Genomic DNA, 15,674 nt, shown 5'->3' on the forward strand with positions numbered 1-15,674 from the left:
CTTGTCACTATGTTCCCACAGCAGCTTCTCCGGGTCTCGACAGTAAGTTCTTCAGGATTTGAGCAACACTGAGGCATCGAAAAATTTGAGGTAAGGTTTAGGGTTTTTGAGCTTCATGTATATTGATTAGGTTTATGTTGGAGATTGGTATATTGGATTAGCTTTAGATTTTTAATCTCATGTTATGATTAGGGTTAAGGAACTAACCCTGGTGGACCCACTGATTTTATTTAATTAGGGTTCATTAATTTTGTTGGATGGATTAGTTGGATTCAATTTAGAACTTCTTAAATTGGATTAGAATGTAGTTTGGCTAATTGTGTTATGATAGAAATAGCTAAACTAGACCTTATGTTTAATATACAGGACCTTGACGCGAGACGAGTATCTCGGAGTCAGATTGGACCTTTCTATTTTCGGAGGCGGGTACTTTTGACTTATTGTCTTTGATATGCTTAGTAATTAAATTAACAAGATGCATTAATTGTGTTTCTTACTTGTTTCGGTTAATCACTGCCCAATACATGCTACCTGTTGATTGATTGTTTGTTTACATCTTGTATGGATATGTACCTGATTCCACATGCTCATGGGTAGTGATATAACCATATTTTACCATGTCAGGACCTAGGTTTGATACTTTATATGATCAGATACCTTGATATGATTCATTCGCTTTGGTGCACATTATGATATGTCCAGAGATTGGTTTAGTATATTACCATGTTTAGTGACATGCACCATTCGCATGATTGCATGCTGAGTGATTGATTGCTCCTTTATTGTCGAGCACTTTGCCAGTTTCATCACTGTTCGGTGCTCCGTTGTGACGCTCATGGGTAGCGGGACACAGCATGGTAGCACGTCAGTTTGGCTCTTCCGGTGCTCCGTTGATCCGCTCATGGGTAGTGTGACGCAGTGTGTAGCACGTTAGAGATCCCTCCCCGTCACAGTGTACCGGGAGATGAGAGCATGGCGCTCCCCCATTTATGATTTGGGGTAGGAGTACGTATGTACTCCGACAGCATCCCGTCCACTCGGTCACTCATCAAGAGTAGTGATGCAGAGTGCACGGTCGTCACAGCCCTACCCACTGTTGTTGTGAGTCGGCTGACTGGCGTCAGGGGTGACCATGACATTGGCATCATATGCATGATGCATTTATTGTTTGTGTTTGTGTTTGTTGCACTTATATGCTGCACATTGCTTGGATACCTTGATTGACATGCATACAGGTCTTCTATACCTTTCGGACTGTTTGTCCTTTTACCGGGTCCTGGTTAGTGCAGATTCTCTCCTGTTCTCTTCGATTTGCATCTATCTTTATTATTGTCAGGAGACTGTACGCATGATTAGTGCTAAGTGTTATTTCTTTACTTTGCATATCAACTGTACCTGCTGAGTGTTGGACTCACCCCGCCTCCATTGTTGTTATTTTCAGGTTGATGCTGTCAGGAGGGAGTTCCAGTTGCTAGTCCCCTGCAGACCTCCAGCTAGTTGCTATCGTTTGTATTATTTTTGATTCTCACTTGACTATATTTGGATTTGGATGTTGAATACTTAGATATTATATAAGTTGTCTCGTTGATGGATTTGTTTTCGATTTTATACTACTACATGCCTGCCTGGACGGCAGAAGAGGTAAGAAAAATCGGATTTCTTCTAGTTGGTAGAGTAGGTTTGTTTTCGAGTATTACTATGTTGTTTATTTTATTAACTGCGTGGTTGTGACAGCCAGAGGCTGAATACTTATATAAACTGCGTGGTGATTGGTTTTATTTACTGTTATTATTCCAGCCGCCTGTGGCTGAGGTATATGGGTTATGTAGAAGTTTCAGATTGTCCGCCGTACAGGGGAGATGCTACCGAAATTTCTTCGGACAAGGACTCCTCTGGGGCGTGACATTTATAGAGTTCTATACCCACCTATACCCACCTTCTATACCCACCAATAGGGGGTCGGCCAAGCTAGCTTGGGAACCAAGATAGGGTCGGCCTAGGTATAAAATTGGGTGGCCGGCCCTAGCTTGAACCCAAGCTAGTGGGTGCCGGCCAAATTAAATTTAAAAGGGATTTTAATTTTAATTTTTATTATGTGGAAGAAATAATTTATTAAAGAGAATTAAAATTAAAATATCTCTCTTGTAAAAGATCTACAAAAGATTAAAGAAAGAGATTAGATCTCTTTCCTTATTTGTAGATTGGTGAGATATTTTATTTTCTCTTTAAAATTATTCACATATTGATAAAATTAAAATTATAGAAATTTCCTTTATCAACCATGAAGAGATTTTTAAAGAGAAATTTTATTTTTAAAATTTCCGGAAACAAATTAGGAAGTTTTAATTGTTGATTAAAACTTGTCTAATTTTTTCCTTCATTGATGTGGCCGGCCATTGGTTTTGATTTGGGAAATTTTATTTTATTTTTCTCAATTAAATCATGTCAAGGAAATTAAGGAAATTTTATTGTAATTAAATTTCCTAATTTACCTAGGCCAAGGAATATAAAAGAAGGGGTAGGGGTGCCTTCATGAGACACAACCTCTATTATTTTCTCTCCCTTTTTTGTTCCTTGGTGTGGCCGGCCATCATCATCATCTCCCTCTCTTCCTCTTGTGGTGGCCGAACCTCTCTCAAAGGCTTGGAGCTCTTGTGGTGGCCGGATACTACTTGGAGAAGAAGAAGAAGAAGGAGAGGAAGCTAGCATCTCTTGGAGCTTGGTTAGTGTTTTGATTTTCTTCCTTGGTGAAGCTTCTTTCTTTGTGACCGAACCTAGCTAGGAGGAGAAGAAGGTGGTTGGTGATTTCTCATCTCGGAAGATCGTTGCCCACACAACGTCCGAGGTTAGAAGATGAATACGATAGAAGATTAAGAGGTTTTTCTACAAGGTATAACTAGTAATTTTTCTTTCCGCATCATGCTAGTTATTTATGGAAATAATACCAAATACAAGAGGCATACGTTCTAGAATTTTGAATATGTTTTTCGATGTTGTGTTCTTTTGTTTTTTCTTTTCCTTGTGATTTGATTGTTCTCTTCGGTTAACCTAAAGTTATTTTAGGAAATTAAATATTAGATTTCTATAAAAGGTTTTGTCTAGTCGGTGGTGGTTGCTCCCATATCCAAGAAGGCCATGTGCCTCGCCACGTCAGTACTGGGAACCAATTATGGAAATTAATATTTAATGGAATTAATAACTTAAGGAGACTTGGGTCGAACGTGTTAAGTTCCGCAGGAGATCCAAGTCAAAACCTAAAAGAACAAATAGATTAAGTTTTGGATCAAACGTGTTAAGTTCCGCAGGCGATCCAAAATTTAATTTAAAAGAACACATGGTAGCTAGGAAAAGGTTCAGACCTTTGTACAAAATTTTTGTACAGTGGAACCTATAGGTTTTCCGAGTAGCAACCAACAGAAAGAACTTAGGGTGCCTCCCAAAAAGTGCTTGTTTTAGGTCATTAGTTCAACCCCTTATTTAGTTCATCTAAATCAGCCTCTGGCCGAAGTAAAATACTTCCGGACTTTCCCTCTAATTACCCATGTTATTATGAAGGGAGCTATAATCGTATGATTAGTGTAGTGTAGTGTTGCTCTCTTCATCTTCATCTCCTTACAAGTTCTTTCCGATTGTCAAAGATGGTTCAGTGTGAACTTCCAAATTCTGGCCTTGTGAAATCCTACACACCCAAAAGAAAAACACACCTCCCACAAACATAATATATAAGATAGAATAGAACCATATTAAATTTAATATAGCAAGAATGAGAAAATGAATCACATCCCACAAAATCAATTTTAAATACCCAATGAAATTTTCTGAAAGATCACAAGAAATATTGGCCTTGCATTGCTGAAGTGTACATGAAAGTACTAAACAAGTGAATGAGACTTCTTCTCAATCAAATGATAGTTCTGGACTTGGCTCATGTGGTAATGAAGGTCTCTTGTGGTCAGCAAGAGGGGGAATTGTCTTGCACAAATAAACAACAAACATCTTTCTCAAACAATCGAGCTTTAAAACAATTACACACTTAAAGAAATATTACAGAATAAAAGAGAAGTATGAGACAATCACTTTACTTGGTTGGCAATTAGAAGATTTATACTTCAAGATAATTAGGTTCACTATGAAGGTCACCTTCTCGAACAAAATGTCGGAGGTGAATAAGACTCGTATATGGAAATAACACTCAGAAATGAAAAATAGAATGAACCTTGAAGTACAAAGTGTGTTTCTTAAAAAGAAGAAGATCAGGGCTCTATTTATAGCCCACTGGTCAAAAACAACCATTTGCTAATGTGGCATGGTCCGCGCGCCCCCAGCATAGCAAATCTTATCGTCGTGCAAATGACTACGCAATGAGAGCAGGATAAAATTTTATCCCGGTCCGAGCGCCCGGACCCTCTTCGGCGCCCGAACCCTTGTAAATTTGATCCACGACACCGAAGAGGTTGAGGCGCCTCAAATGGCACCAAACTGGTTTGGGTGCTTGGACCAAAGTCAACTCAAAGTTGACTTTCTATCCGAGCTTCTGCTTTGGTTCCGCTCGCTTGGGTGATTTCGATCATCTAGAATAGGACTCACCCGAACTCTTTTTTCGACCTTCTCGAGCAGTCTTCCGCTCTAACTTCTCGTTCCTCGAAAACTCTACGCACTTCCTTCAAATCAGCCAGCGTGCTCTTCCATAGCACCTCGTTTCTCGGATGCACTGAGCCAACCGACGCTCTCCCGTGCCATCCTTCTGGCTAGCTGCGTCTTTCGCTCGACTTTCTATATGCTTCTAAGTTCCTGTACACTTAGACAAAAGACATCAAAAGACAACAAGACCTAACTTGACTTGATTGATCACATCAAAACTACCACAGGGTATTTCTAATCCCCCCCTTTTGATGTGACCAACTCAACTTAAGTTTAGGTAAATGAAAACAACTAACATTTAAAATAACAGGTACATAATTTGCAAATAAAAAAATATACCCTCTCCCTAGACTTAATCTCTAATTCTCCCCTTTGATCATATTAAAAATAGAAGAAATCTTGGAAGATAACTTTAAAAAAAAATATATGAAATAATTTGTATGGAAAAAATTTACTAAGAATCTGATAAAAAAATTATGAACTCTTAAATTTTAAAACTGTGAACTTTTGCTATTTATAAAGTAATTTTAAAAGAATTAATTTTAAAATTAGTTTTAATTATTTAAAAATTTTAAAATTTTTATAACAGTTAAACAGATATATCCAAAGGATAATAAAATTTTTACAAAATTTGAAAATGATTTGAGCAGTAAAAAAATATTTTCTACAAAAAGATGTATATTTGTAAAAAAAATTACTTAAAAATAGTTTTTAAGCTCAAAAAATCTTTAAAAATTATTTTTGAAAAAAATAAATTTTAAAAATTAATTTTTTGAGAATTTTTAATATTAAAAGTTAGCATTTGGATAAATAATTCATATAAAATTCAATAACGATCAAAAAATTTTAAAAATATTTTCATGGATAGAGAACATAATAAATGTTCACCGAAAATAAAGTTTGCAAAAGTAACTTTGCAAAATATTTTTAAATAAAAAAAATACAATTTTTGTTAAAAAACTCATAAAAAATAATTCAAACGTAAAATATTTTAAAATCTTTTCTATAGAGAAGTAATGAACTTTTATTTCTCGAAAAAATTAAAATCAAATTAATTTCAACCAGAAATTATATGATATAATTTATTTTGATAATTCTAAGAAAAAACAATATTAAATCAAATAAAAAGTAAGACATGCATAAAAAAATTTAATTTAAGTATGATTTTAGATCCTAATATAAGTTTCTACCTATTGGAATAATTAAAAAATTTTGAAACATATTTTGATAATTATTTTCTAATTTAGCTTTCATTATATCTAAAATATCAATTAAGTCCTTGATCATTTCTAAAAGTAGTAAAATTCAAACATGCAGAATTCTTCAAATGTTCTATTTGTTCTTTCAATTTTCAATTTAAATTTTTTAATTTATCGAAATCTTCTAATTGACAAGATGTTACTAAAGTTATTTTTAATTCTTTATTTTCCTTTTTAAATTTTTCATATTCAATTTCTAAATGACAAGAATGTTTTGAAAGTATTTTTATAAACTTATATAACTTATCAAGAGGTAGAGATCGTACATGACTTACCCTATCGATCTTATTGTCTGATGCTCCCTTGTATTGCTACTTCCTTCTGAAATGGCTCCCCCTTCATCGATGCTCTTGATGCTCATTTTGGATGAGCTGACTTCGTTATCTTCTTGGTGACTTGCCATCAGTGCAAGTCCGACATAGGCTACAACTTCTGAATCTGATGACGACGTTTCGTCCCAAGTCGCCTTTAGATTTTGTGCTTCTTCTGGGTTGGTCTTTGTCCTTGTCCTTGTTCTTCAGTTTTAGGCAATTATCTTTGGCGTGCCCTTTTTCATTACAATGATAACATTTCACTTTCCTTTTTCTTCTTTTAGCCTGCATTTGATTGAATTTATTAGTTTTAATAAACTTTTTGAACTTTCTTACCATAAACATCATTTCGTCATCATCGAGAGATGTTTCAGAATCTGGTTCGTCCATTTTTGCCTTCAAGACAATGATGTGCTTCGACTCCTTTAAATCTGCACATCTTGATTCATGAATTTCAAAAGTAGAAAATAGTTCTTCTAAATTACTTACATCTAAATCTGTATAGATATAATATGCATCTACTAGAGTTGACCATTTAGGAGTTCTAGGAAAAGCCTTAAGCGCATACCTTAGTGAATCTCGAGTGGTTACCTTTTCTCTGAGATTCTTGAGTTCAGTGACTAGCTCTTTTAGTTTGGCGTGTAGTTGAGGAACTGTTTCACTTCCTTTAGTCGCAGATTCGTCAATTGGTTCTGAAGTAGATCTCTCCTTGTGAGCTTGGCTTCGGATGATCCTTCGTGAAACTCTAGGAATTTTTCCTAGAGGTCTTTTGCAGACTCGTAGACTCCGATTTGGTTTACCTCTTATGGTGGCAGCACGCTTAGTAGATGAAATTCTATTTTTCCATTTGCCACAATTTCTGCTTGTTTCTCTTTGTCCAGTGTTCTTCTTTCTTCAACTCGCCATTGTTATCGGTAGGTATTGCAAAACCATTTTTCAAAATTTAAAATATATCAAAATCGATTTTAAAATATACCTCTATTTTTTTCCAGTGTGTGAAGTCTCCTTCGAACTTCGATGGATGAATGCTTATTTCGACCATCGTCTTCGCTTTAGTTGGCGATTAATCCTTCCGAGGTGACCTCGCTTTGATACCAATTGTAAGTCCAGTGCGACCAGTAAGATGAAGGTGAACTACCCTGCATAGATAAATAGCAAACACCTTTCTTAAACAATCGGGCTTTAAAACAAGTACATACTTAAAGAAATATTACAGAATAAAAGAGAAGTATGAGACAATCACTTTATTTGGTTGGCAATCAGAGGATTGTTACTCCAAGGCACTTGAGCTCACTATAAAGATCTCATTCTCGAATAAAATGTCAGATGTAGAGAAGCCTCGTACATAGAAATAATGCTCGAAAATGGAAAACAGAATGAAACTTAAAGTACAGAGTGCATTTTTTGAAAAGGAGAAGACTAGGGCTCTATTTATAGCCCACTGGTGGAAAACGACCATTTGCTGACGTGGCATGGTCCGGGCGCTCGGACCATCCCCTGGTGCCTCCAACGTGGCAAATCTTATCATCGATAAAATGGCTATGAATAAGCACGAGATAAAATTTTATTCCAGTCTGGGCAGCCGGACCCTTGCAAATTTGATCCACAGCGATAAAGAGGTCGAGGCGCCCCGGATGGCACCAAACTAGTCTAGGTGCCCAGAGTAGCTCTGGGTGCTCGCACCAGAGTCAACTTAAAGTTGACTTTTTGGTCGGGCTTCCATTCTGGCTCCGCTCACTTGGGTGATTTTAGCCATCTAGAATAGGGCTCACCCGAACTCTTTTTCTGGCCTTCTCGAGCAGTCTTCCGCTCTGGCATCTCATCCCTCAGAAACTCTACGTGCTTCCTTCTTGTCCACCAGCATACTTTTCTATAGCACCTCGTCCCTCGAAAGCACCAAGCTTATTGTGTCACGCCCCAGAAGAGTCCCTGTCCGAAGAAATTTCGGCAGCATCTCCCCTGTACGATGGACAATCTGAAACTTTCTACATCGCCATATACCTCAGCCATATGCGGCTGTAATAATAACAAAAATAAAATACAACACACAGACATTCCACGCAAATTAATAAGCAATGATAAGAAGACTCAAAATCCACCCTACTCAACTACACTCATAAAACACAAATCCGACGATAAGATCAATTTACCTCTTCTGCCGTCTAGGCAGACATGTAGTAAAAGCAAAACCAAACCAAATCCATCGACATCACAAAATCCATACCATATCCATACCATCAAACAAAACAAATTTAGCATAGTCTATGTAAGAAAACCAAAAGACCAATAATATCCTCGAGGTCTGCAGGGACTAGCAACTGGAACTCTCTCCTGATAGCATCAACCTGAAAAATAACAACAATGGAGGCGGGGTGAGTCCAACACTCAGCAGGTACAACTGATATACAGAGTAGGGAAATAACACCTAACACTAATCATGCGTACAGTCTCCTGATATAAGAAAGATAAAAATGCATCTGAAGAAAACAGGAGAGAAACTGTACTAACCAGGACCTGGGTATAAAGACAAACAGTCCGAGTGATATGGAAATCCTGTATGCATGTCAAACATAAGTATCCAAACAATATGCAGCATATAAATGCAACAAACACAAACACAAGCAATAAATGCATCATGCATATGATGCCAATGATGCGTCCTGGTCACCCCTGCCACCAGTCGATCATCTCACACACAATAGTGAGGCCGAGTGGGTAGGGCTATGACAACCGTGCACTCTGTCGTCACTGCTCCTGATGAGTGACCGAGTGGACGGGATGCTGTCGGAGTACACCTATCCTCCTACCCCAAATCATAAATGGGGGAGCGCAATGCTCTCAACTCCCGGTACACGATGACGAGGAGGAATCCCTGCCGGCTAACACGTTGCATCACGCTACCCATGAGCGGACCAACGGAGCCAAACAAAGTCCCTGCTGCAACACACACTGCCTGAATCGACCACTAACCCATGAGTGGTGGTGTGTGCAGATCCATGTAACTGGCGATGTGCTCAACAATAATGGAGTGGACTATCGCACAGCATGTAATCATGCAAATGGTGCATGACACTAACCACAAAATATCCTGAGCTAAACCATGTATATATATATAAAGTGCACCATAAGTCAATGAATCAAAACAACGGTATACAGATCAGATAAGGTATACAATCTAGGTCATGAACATGGTGAAGCATGGTATACCACTACCCCTACAAGCATGTATAAACAGGTAAAGTATACATGAGATGCAACTCAAGAAATCAATCAAGCATGTAACAAGTTTTGGGTAGTGATTAACTGAAATAGAATGAGGAACATAATTAATGTAATTTGTTAAATTCTTACTATGTATATCAAACGACATAAAGTCAAAAGTACCCGCCTCCAATCGAATAGTCCAATCTGGTCCAAATACGATGTCGAGATGCTCGTCTCGCATCAAAGTCCTGTGGCATCAAACATAATGTCTAGTTTAGCTAATTTATCATATAACCATTAGCCAAACTAAATTCTAATCCATCGACCAACTAGGGTTAGCTTCATTAACCCTAATTATACCTTTAGATTTATTTCTCAACTTAAGTTAACAACTTTTGCTAACACAACTAGCTATCATCTACAACGAAGATCAAAAACCCAGTATCTTACCTTGATTTCTTAGCAACTGCTGGATGGATTTGCTGCCGGATCAGGCTGTCGGCTACTGCAAACCAATGGAAGTTGCTGGATTAAAGAACACCCCAAATCAACACCATGTAAATACTAAATGCCCAAATCAAAAATCTAGGGCAGAGCATCTACCTACCAGTTCGCGTCGAAGCAACCGAATACCCTCTGAAATCACAGATCATAACCTAGGGCACGGCTGGGATGCACACACTGTGCCGGCGGTAGTGCTAGGGCACAAGGGAAGATCGGCGACACTTGGGCAGAGAAGTTGTCGACTTGATCGACACTGCTCGGGGCTGTGGCCGACGGTAAGAGGAGAGGAGATGGGTCGGCGGCGGTGCTAGGTCAGGGCGCTAAGGCACAAGATGCACCTCTGCATTAGGCGGCGGCCCGCGTTGGCTGTGGTGATCGGTGGCGCTGAAAAGGGCAGACTGAGAGGAACTAGGGCAGAAGAACTTAGTCAGCTACCGGCGTGCGGAAGAGGAGAATAAGAGGCTGGCACTAGGTCTCGGATGCCGGGAGAAGAAGACTCGGCGCCGCGCGGAGGAGAGGATCGGGCTCGGGCACGCGGGGGGGGGGGGGGGGGGGGAATAAGAGAAAAAGAAAAAGAAAAGAAAAAGGAAAAGGAAATAAAACTTTTCCTCATTAAAACAGGGTGGCCTAAACATGCTTTTTTCCAGACCCCATTTTTGCCCCCGTTAACTCGTCCATACGAGCTCGGAAAAATTCCCAAAAATTTCCAAAAATTTCAGAAAATTCCCTTATTAATATTCGCCTATTTTCGGTATTTTACATGTTGTCTCTCTCCTGTACCATGCTTCTCGCTAGCTGCATCTTTTGCTAGACTTCTTGTGTTCCTAAATTCCTACACATTTAGACACGAGGCATCAAAAAATAATAGGACCTAATTTGACTTGCTTGATCACATTAAAACTACCACAGGGTACTTACAAGTAGCTTAACCAAAAGTGGTGATTCTTTGAGCTCTGTCATCTCTACACGAGTCCCTATACTTATATTCATAACTTGATCATTTTCTGTAATTTCCATCCTATCGAGTGATTGTGGGAACATAGGAAGTGATTCATGAGATACTGCTTCCACCACATAGTTCCCTACCCTTCCTTTTACAACATCTTCATCGCAAACATCAAAAAATATACCAACATTAATATCATCAGATGGAGAATTGACAACTTCATCAGATATTTCAAATTGATCCCTCTCATTAGAAATCTTCATCATTAAGTAGTCCAATAAAGTTGCAAGTGGATAATTCATCATCATCTGAAAATTCATTATCTTGAATTAAACCAACCAAATTATCATCACTGTTGAATTTGATTGCATCAACCACTAAGGGAAAAGGGATTGGTGGAGGTTCAAATATTTTGTCTAAATTTGATTGCATCAGCTACTGAGAGAATGATATCGATGACCTATAGACACTTTCTGGAATGATGAAGGTTAGATTTTTTTTATTTCTTCTATAATTTTTCTTGTATCCACATCGAGAATTCTCCAAAAGTTCTTTAAAGTTCTTGCCACTACTCAACCTGGTAACATTACATTTTGCACTGGACTTTTCTGTTCTTTTTGACTCCTCATTCTGTGATTTGATGAAGTTTTCTCTTTACATGGGAGGTTGTACAAATTCTTGTGTGACAGTTGCTCTTACTTCAAGAATTATTGGGGGAGATTCCATCCAACTTTTATCTGACCATTCCTGGAGGTTCAATGCCACTTAATCAATTAATGTGTGGGCTTTGTTCAAACTTTTGTTCATCAAAGAGCCTTTAACAGATGAATCCAACAATAACTTATCTGAGAATGAAATCCCCATGTGGAATATGTGCACTATTAACCATCTTTATAGACTATGGTGGGGCACTGCCTTAATAAATCCTTAAATCTATTCCATGCTTCAAATAGTGATTCTCCATCAGCTTGAGCAAAATTTGTGATGTAATTTCTCATGTACATAGTTCTTCTTGGAGGGAAATAATTCAGAAATCATTACTCCAATTATTCCCAACTTATTATATTTTGTGGAGGGAGAGAATACAACCAAGTCCTTGCTTTATCCTTGATACTGAAAGGAAATGTCATCAGCAGAATGACATTTATTGAAACTCCTTCACAGTTCACTATATTGCAATATTCAAGAAATACCTCAAGTCTAAGTATGGGTTTTCTAAAATTTCTTCTCCAAATTTGTAACCTTGTATCATGAAGATTAATTATGGGTATAGTTGAAAGTTGTTTGCTTCAATTTGAGGTTGCATAATGAGAGATTTGAATCTTATAGAAATGAGCATGAAAAATTCTCCTAAAGGCTTGCTTAACATGTTAGTGCTCATTGTATCTTAAATAGAATTATTAGAAAAACTAAAATATAGAATTTAAATTGTAAGAAAGAAAAATACAGAAATAAAAATAAACAAGTAAATAAAAAATCTATTAATAAATATAGAGTAACTCATATGCTAATCAACTAATGTTAATCGAAATAGTTCCCGACAATAATGTCAAAAACTTGATGTGGTAAATCGCAAGTGCACGATTCTGCCATCAAGTAATAAAATATCGATCCACAAAGACTGTTGATTAAACACTAGTTGATTTCATACGTTAAATTATCTAGACGTTCAAAGGTTGGTTCATGAGTGTTTGGAAACTTATGATTTGAGAGAAGAGAGGGAGAAGGAAAGAGAGAGAGAGAGAGAGAATATAAAGTAGAGAGAGAAGAGAGAGGGAAAAAGTGTGAGTGCAGCTAAACGGTAGGAGAAGGTGAAATTGGATTTGGGGATGACCTAAGATTTTAGTTTCATTATAATGCTAGTTAATGCCCTTATATATTGTTCATCTACCTAACTCCATGCTTATAATCTTGTAGGGCTTCTAACTAAAGTCCGGCACAACCTTACGAAGATTGCATCAGAGAATTTACCCAAGTTCTAACGCCATTAAGTAAAGAAGCAATCATAGAAAATCTGGTTAAAGGGTTACGAGGGCCCCCTAGTTATACAATTGCTAGAGTTATCCTATTTACTTTTTAACGATAGATTAAGGACATTAAGTGAAGAGGTAACCTAGAAAGTCTGGTTAAAGAGTCACCATTTGTCACTAAGGGTCCCTTAGTCATACAATCATAAGATTACGCAAATCACTTCTTAACATTAATATGGGGAAAACTTACAACTCTAATTAGCTTCCCTTGTAGGGAATTGCCCTTCATTTCAAGGGGATGCTGTAAAAAGTAAGGATACCCTCTGTCACAGGGTTTCTAGTTATATAATATAAAGCACCTTCTCTGTATGGTGACAAAAACTCTACATCTATATGTATTTGCCCCTCACACACATTTCGTCAAACACATATATACAAGACACAAACACACATAGAACATGTCAATAAACATGTGATATCATAGCACAAGAAAATGTCCAAATACATAGTCCATACATTAAACATATGTCACAATTACTTCCTACATCCTAGATCTAAAGAACTACTCCATTACAATAGAATTATAGCCCAAAGACACAAATGAAAGCATTCATATAATTCAAATCAGAGAATAGAGTTAAGAGATGCTTAGGGAGAAGTCTTCAGAGTTGTTCCTTGCGCCGAAGGTGGATGGAGCATAGTCAATGAAGGTGATGGCTCTATGATTTCCCTAAGAGGGTAAAACCCTCTCCCAAAGAGGAGAACCAAGTCCTCCCATTCCAGCCTCCTGGTCCCATATGATCTAATCCCCTTTTATAGGAGATAAGGACGGTCATGTGACATAGCCCATGCCACTAGGCACAAACAGTTGTGTCACATGAGATAACTCCAAATCTAGCGACCACGGCCTATAGTGCTGGCCATGGGTAAGCCGTGGCACGGCGGCTGAAGCTGCCACAACCCATGGCATTGGCCACAGACATGCCATGGCAGGGAGGTAGAGCTTGCCACAGGCCATGACGTTGGCCACGACTGCCCATGGCAACACATCTTTGGCTTGATTTTTTACTCTCCGTTTTGGTCCAATCTTCACTCCTGTCATCGAAAATATGCAAGAGCAGTATCTAGGAATAATAAAACATGAAAATGAAGTGTAAAATCAAGTTATCTCAAATCATGCATGTAAAAGTGGGTCAAATATAGTGCAAAAACACGATAAAAACCCTATATACTTCACACTTATCACTAAGTATCAACCTACCTTTTCTTCCGTCACTACTAAGTATCACCCCTGACTTGCATTGACTTCATCAACTACTTGACAACTAGTCTTCCATGACCTATTAGAACTTCCCATCATGTACCTAACATGTAGTCATTAGTGATCTATTAGGACTTCCATCACTAATATTAGTTGAACTTTTACTGCTAAGCGTTCAATCATTCATGACCCACTTAGACTTTTATTTTGTCAACTTTGTTAAAATTTCAACCGCTAAGTATTCAGCCAACCTTAATCCATTTAAAATTTTCCACTACAAGTATTTAGTTAACCTTGATTTACTTGGATTATCACTCAACAATCAAATATATTGCTCAAACATTGAAACTCAATCCGAACATAGTCAACCTTGCCTACAGAAAATTGCACCAACACTTTCAAAAGACAAAATTACATTTCACTTGATTCTATCATCTCACATGTTTTCATGTTGATCGTTTTCTTTGTTGGAACTCCAAGATTATTTTGATGTGATCAAACAAGTTAAGTTAGTTTCTATTGGTTTTTTGATTCCTGTGTCTAAGTGTGTAGGAGCTTAGGAGCACAGGAAGTCGAGCGGAAGACACGGCTAGCGAGAAGGATGACACGGGAAGGGAGCTGGCTGGCTCGGTGCATCCGAGGGATGGAAGAGTTGCAGAAGAGTACACCGGTGGATGAGAAGAACGTGCTCAACGTTCAAGGGACGAGAAGCTAGAGCGGAAGCCTGCTCGAGGAGAAGGCCGAAATTGGGTTCGGGTGAGCCTTATTTCGGTTGGCCAAAATCACCCAACCGAGCGGAGTCGGAGCGGAAGACCCAGACTGAGGTGAGTAGAATCGAAGCAGAGAGCCTGGACCGAAAAAGTTTGTTGACTTTAAGGGTCTGGGCACCCGGAACCTCTTTTTATCCATGGTCGACGTGGATGTTGACCGTTACGAAGGAGATGAAGTTTTATCCCCTTCCAAGAACCTGGAACCCTTCTAGGCACCCTGACCAAGGCTATAAATACAACCTTGGTCCAGAAGCTTAAGAACAACAAGAATTATTGAGCAACACTTGTATACGCTTTCCACTTTATTTAGCTTCTTCATTTTTGTGCGTAAATTACTGTAAAGCGGCTTCTCCGCCTGAAGGAGAAAGTAGTGCGATTTATTTTCTTGGATTAACAACCTTCCCGGTTGTAACCAAGTAAAAATTCTAGAGTCTCTTTCTTTTATGTTTATTTAGTTATTTTTCACAAGTGTTCATTATTTAAGTTAATTGTCCGAGAAGGGTTTCTTTTGTAATTTGTGCAGGGCTATTCAACCCCTCTTTCTAACCGGCCAATCAAGGACCAATACTCTTTCCCTTAAGACCCCCTCAACAAGCCTCAACACTTTAGTAGGTATACCTACGAGTTTTGCTCAATTTCAAGTCACTCGAGTCATCACCTTTTCAAAATACATAGATGTTCTTCGACATCTATTGAACATGCCATAATTTCCACCTCCAAAACTTCTCATCTACTAGTAGTTCCATCTTTGGGACTTCTTATCTTCCATGAGTTCCACCTCTATGGTTTTCATTTATGAAGACCTCTC

At 38.2% G+C, this 15,674-nt stretch overlaps 1 non-coding gene across 1 annotated transcript; it reads left to right on the top strand.

Moving 5' to 3' along the window:
* Positions 1 to 11,760: 11,760 nt before the first annotated feature.
* On the top strand, positions 11,761 to 11,867 carry LOC122049916. The gene has a single exon (XR_006131159.1). It is a non-coding gene; the product is annotated as a small nucleolar RNA R71 (small nucleolar RNA).
* The last annotated feature ends 3,807 nt before the right edge of the window (positions 11,868 to 15,674 follow it).

This window comes from Zingiber officinale, chromosome 2B, assembly GCF_018446385.1.
Source record: "Zingiber officinale cultivar Zhangliang chromosome 2B, Zo_v1.1, whole genome shotgun sequence".
NCBI classification, from domain to species: Eukaryota; Viridiplantae; Streptophyta; class Magnoliopsida; order Zingiberales; family Zingiberaceae; genus Zingiber; species Zingiber officinale.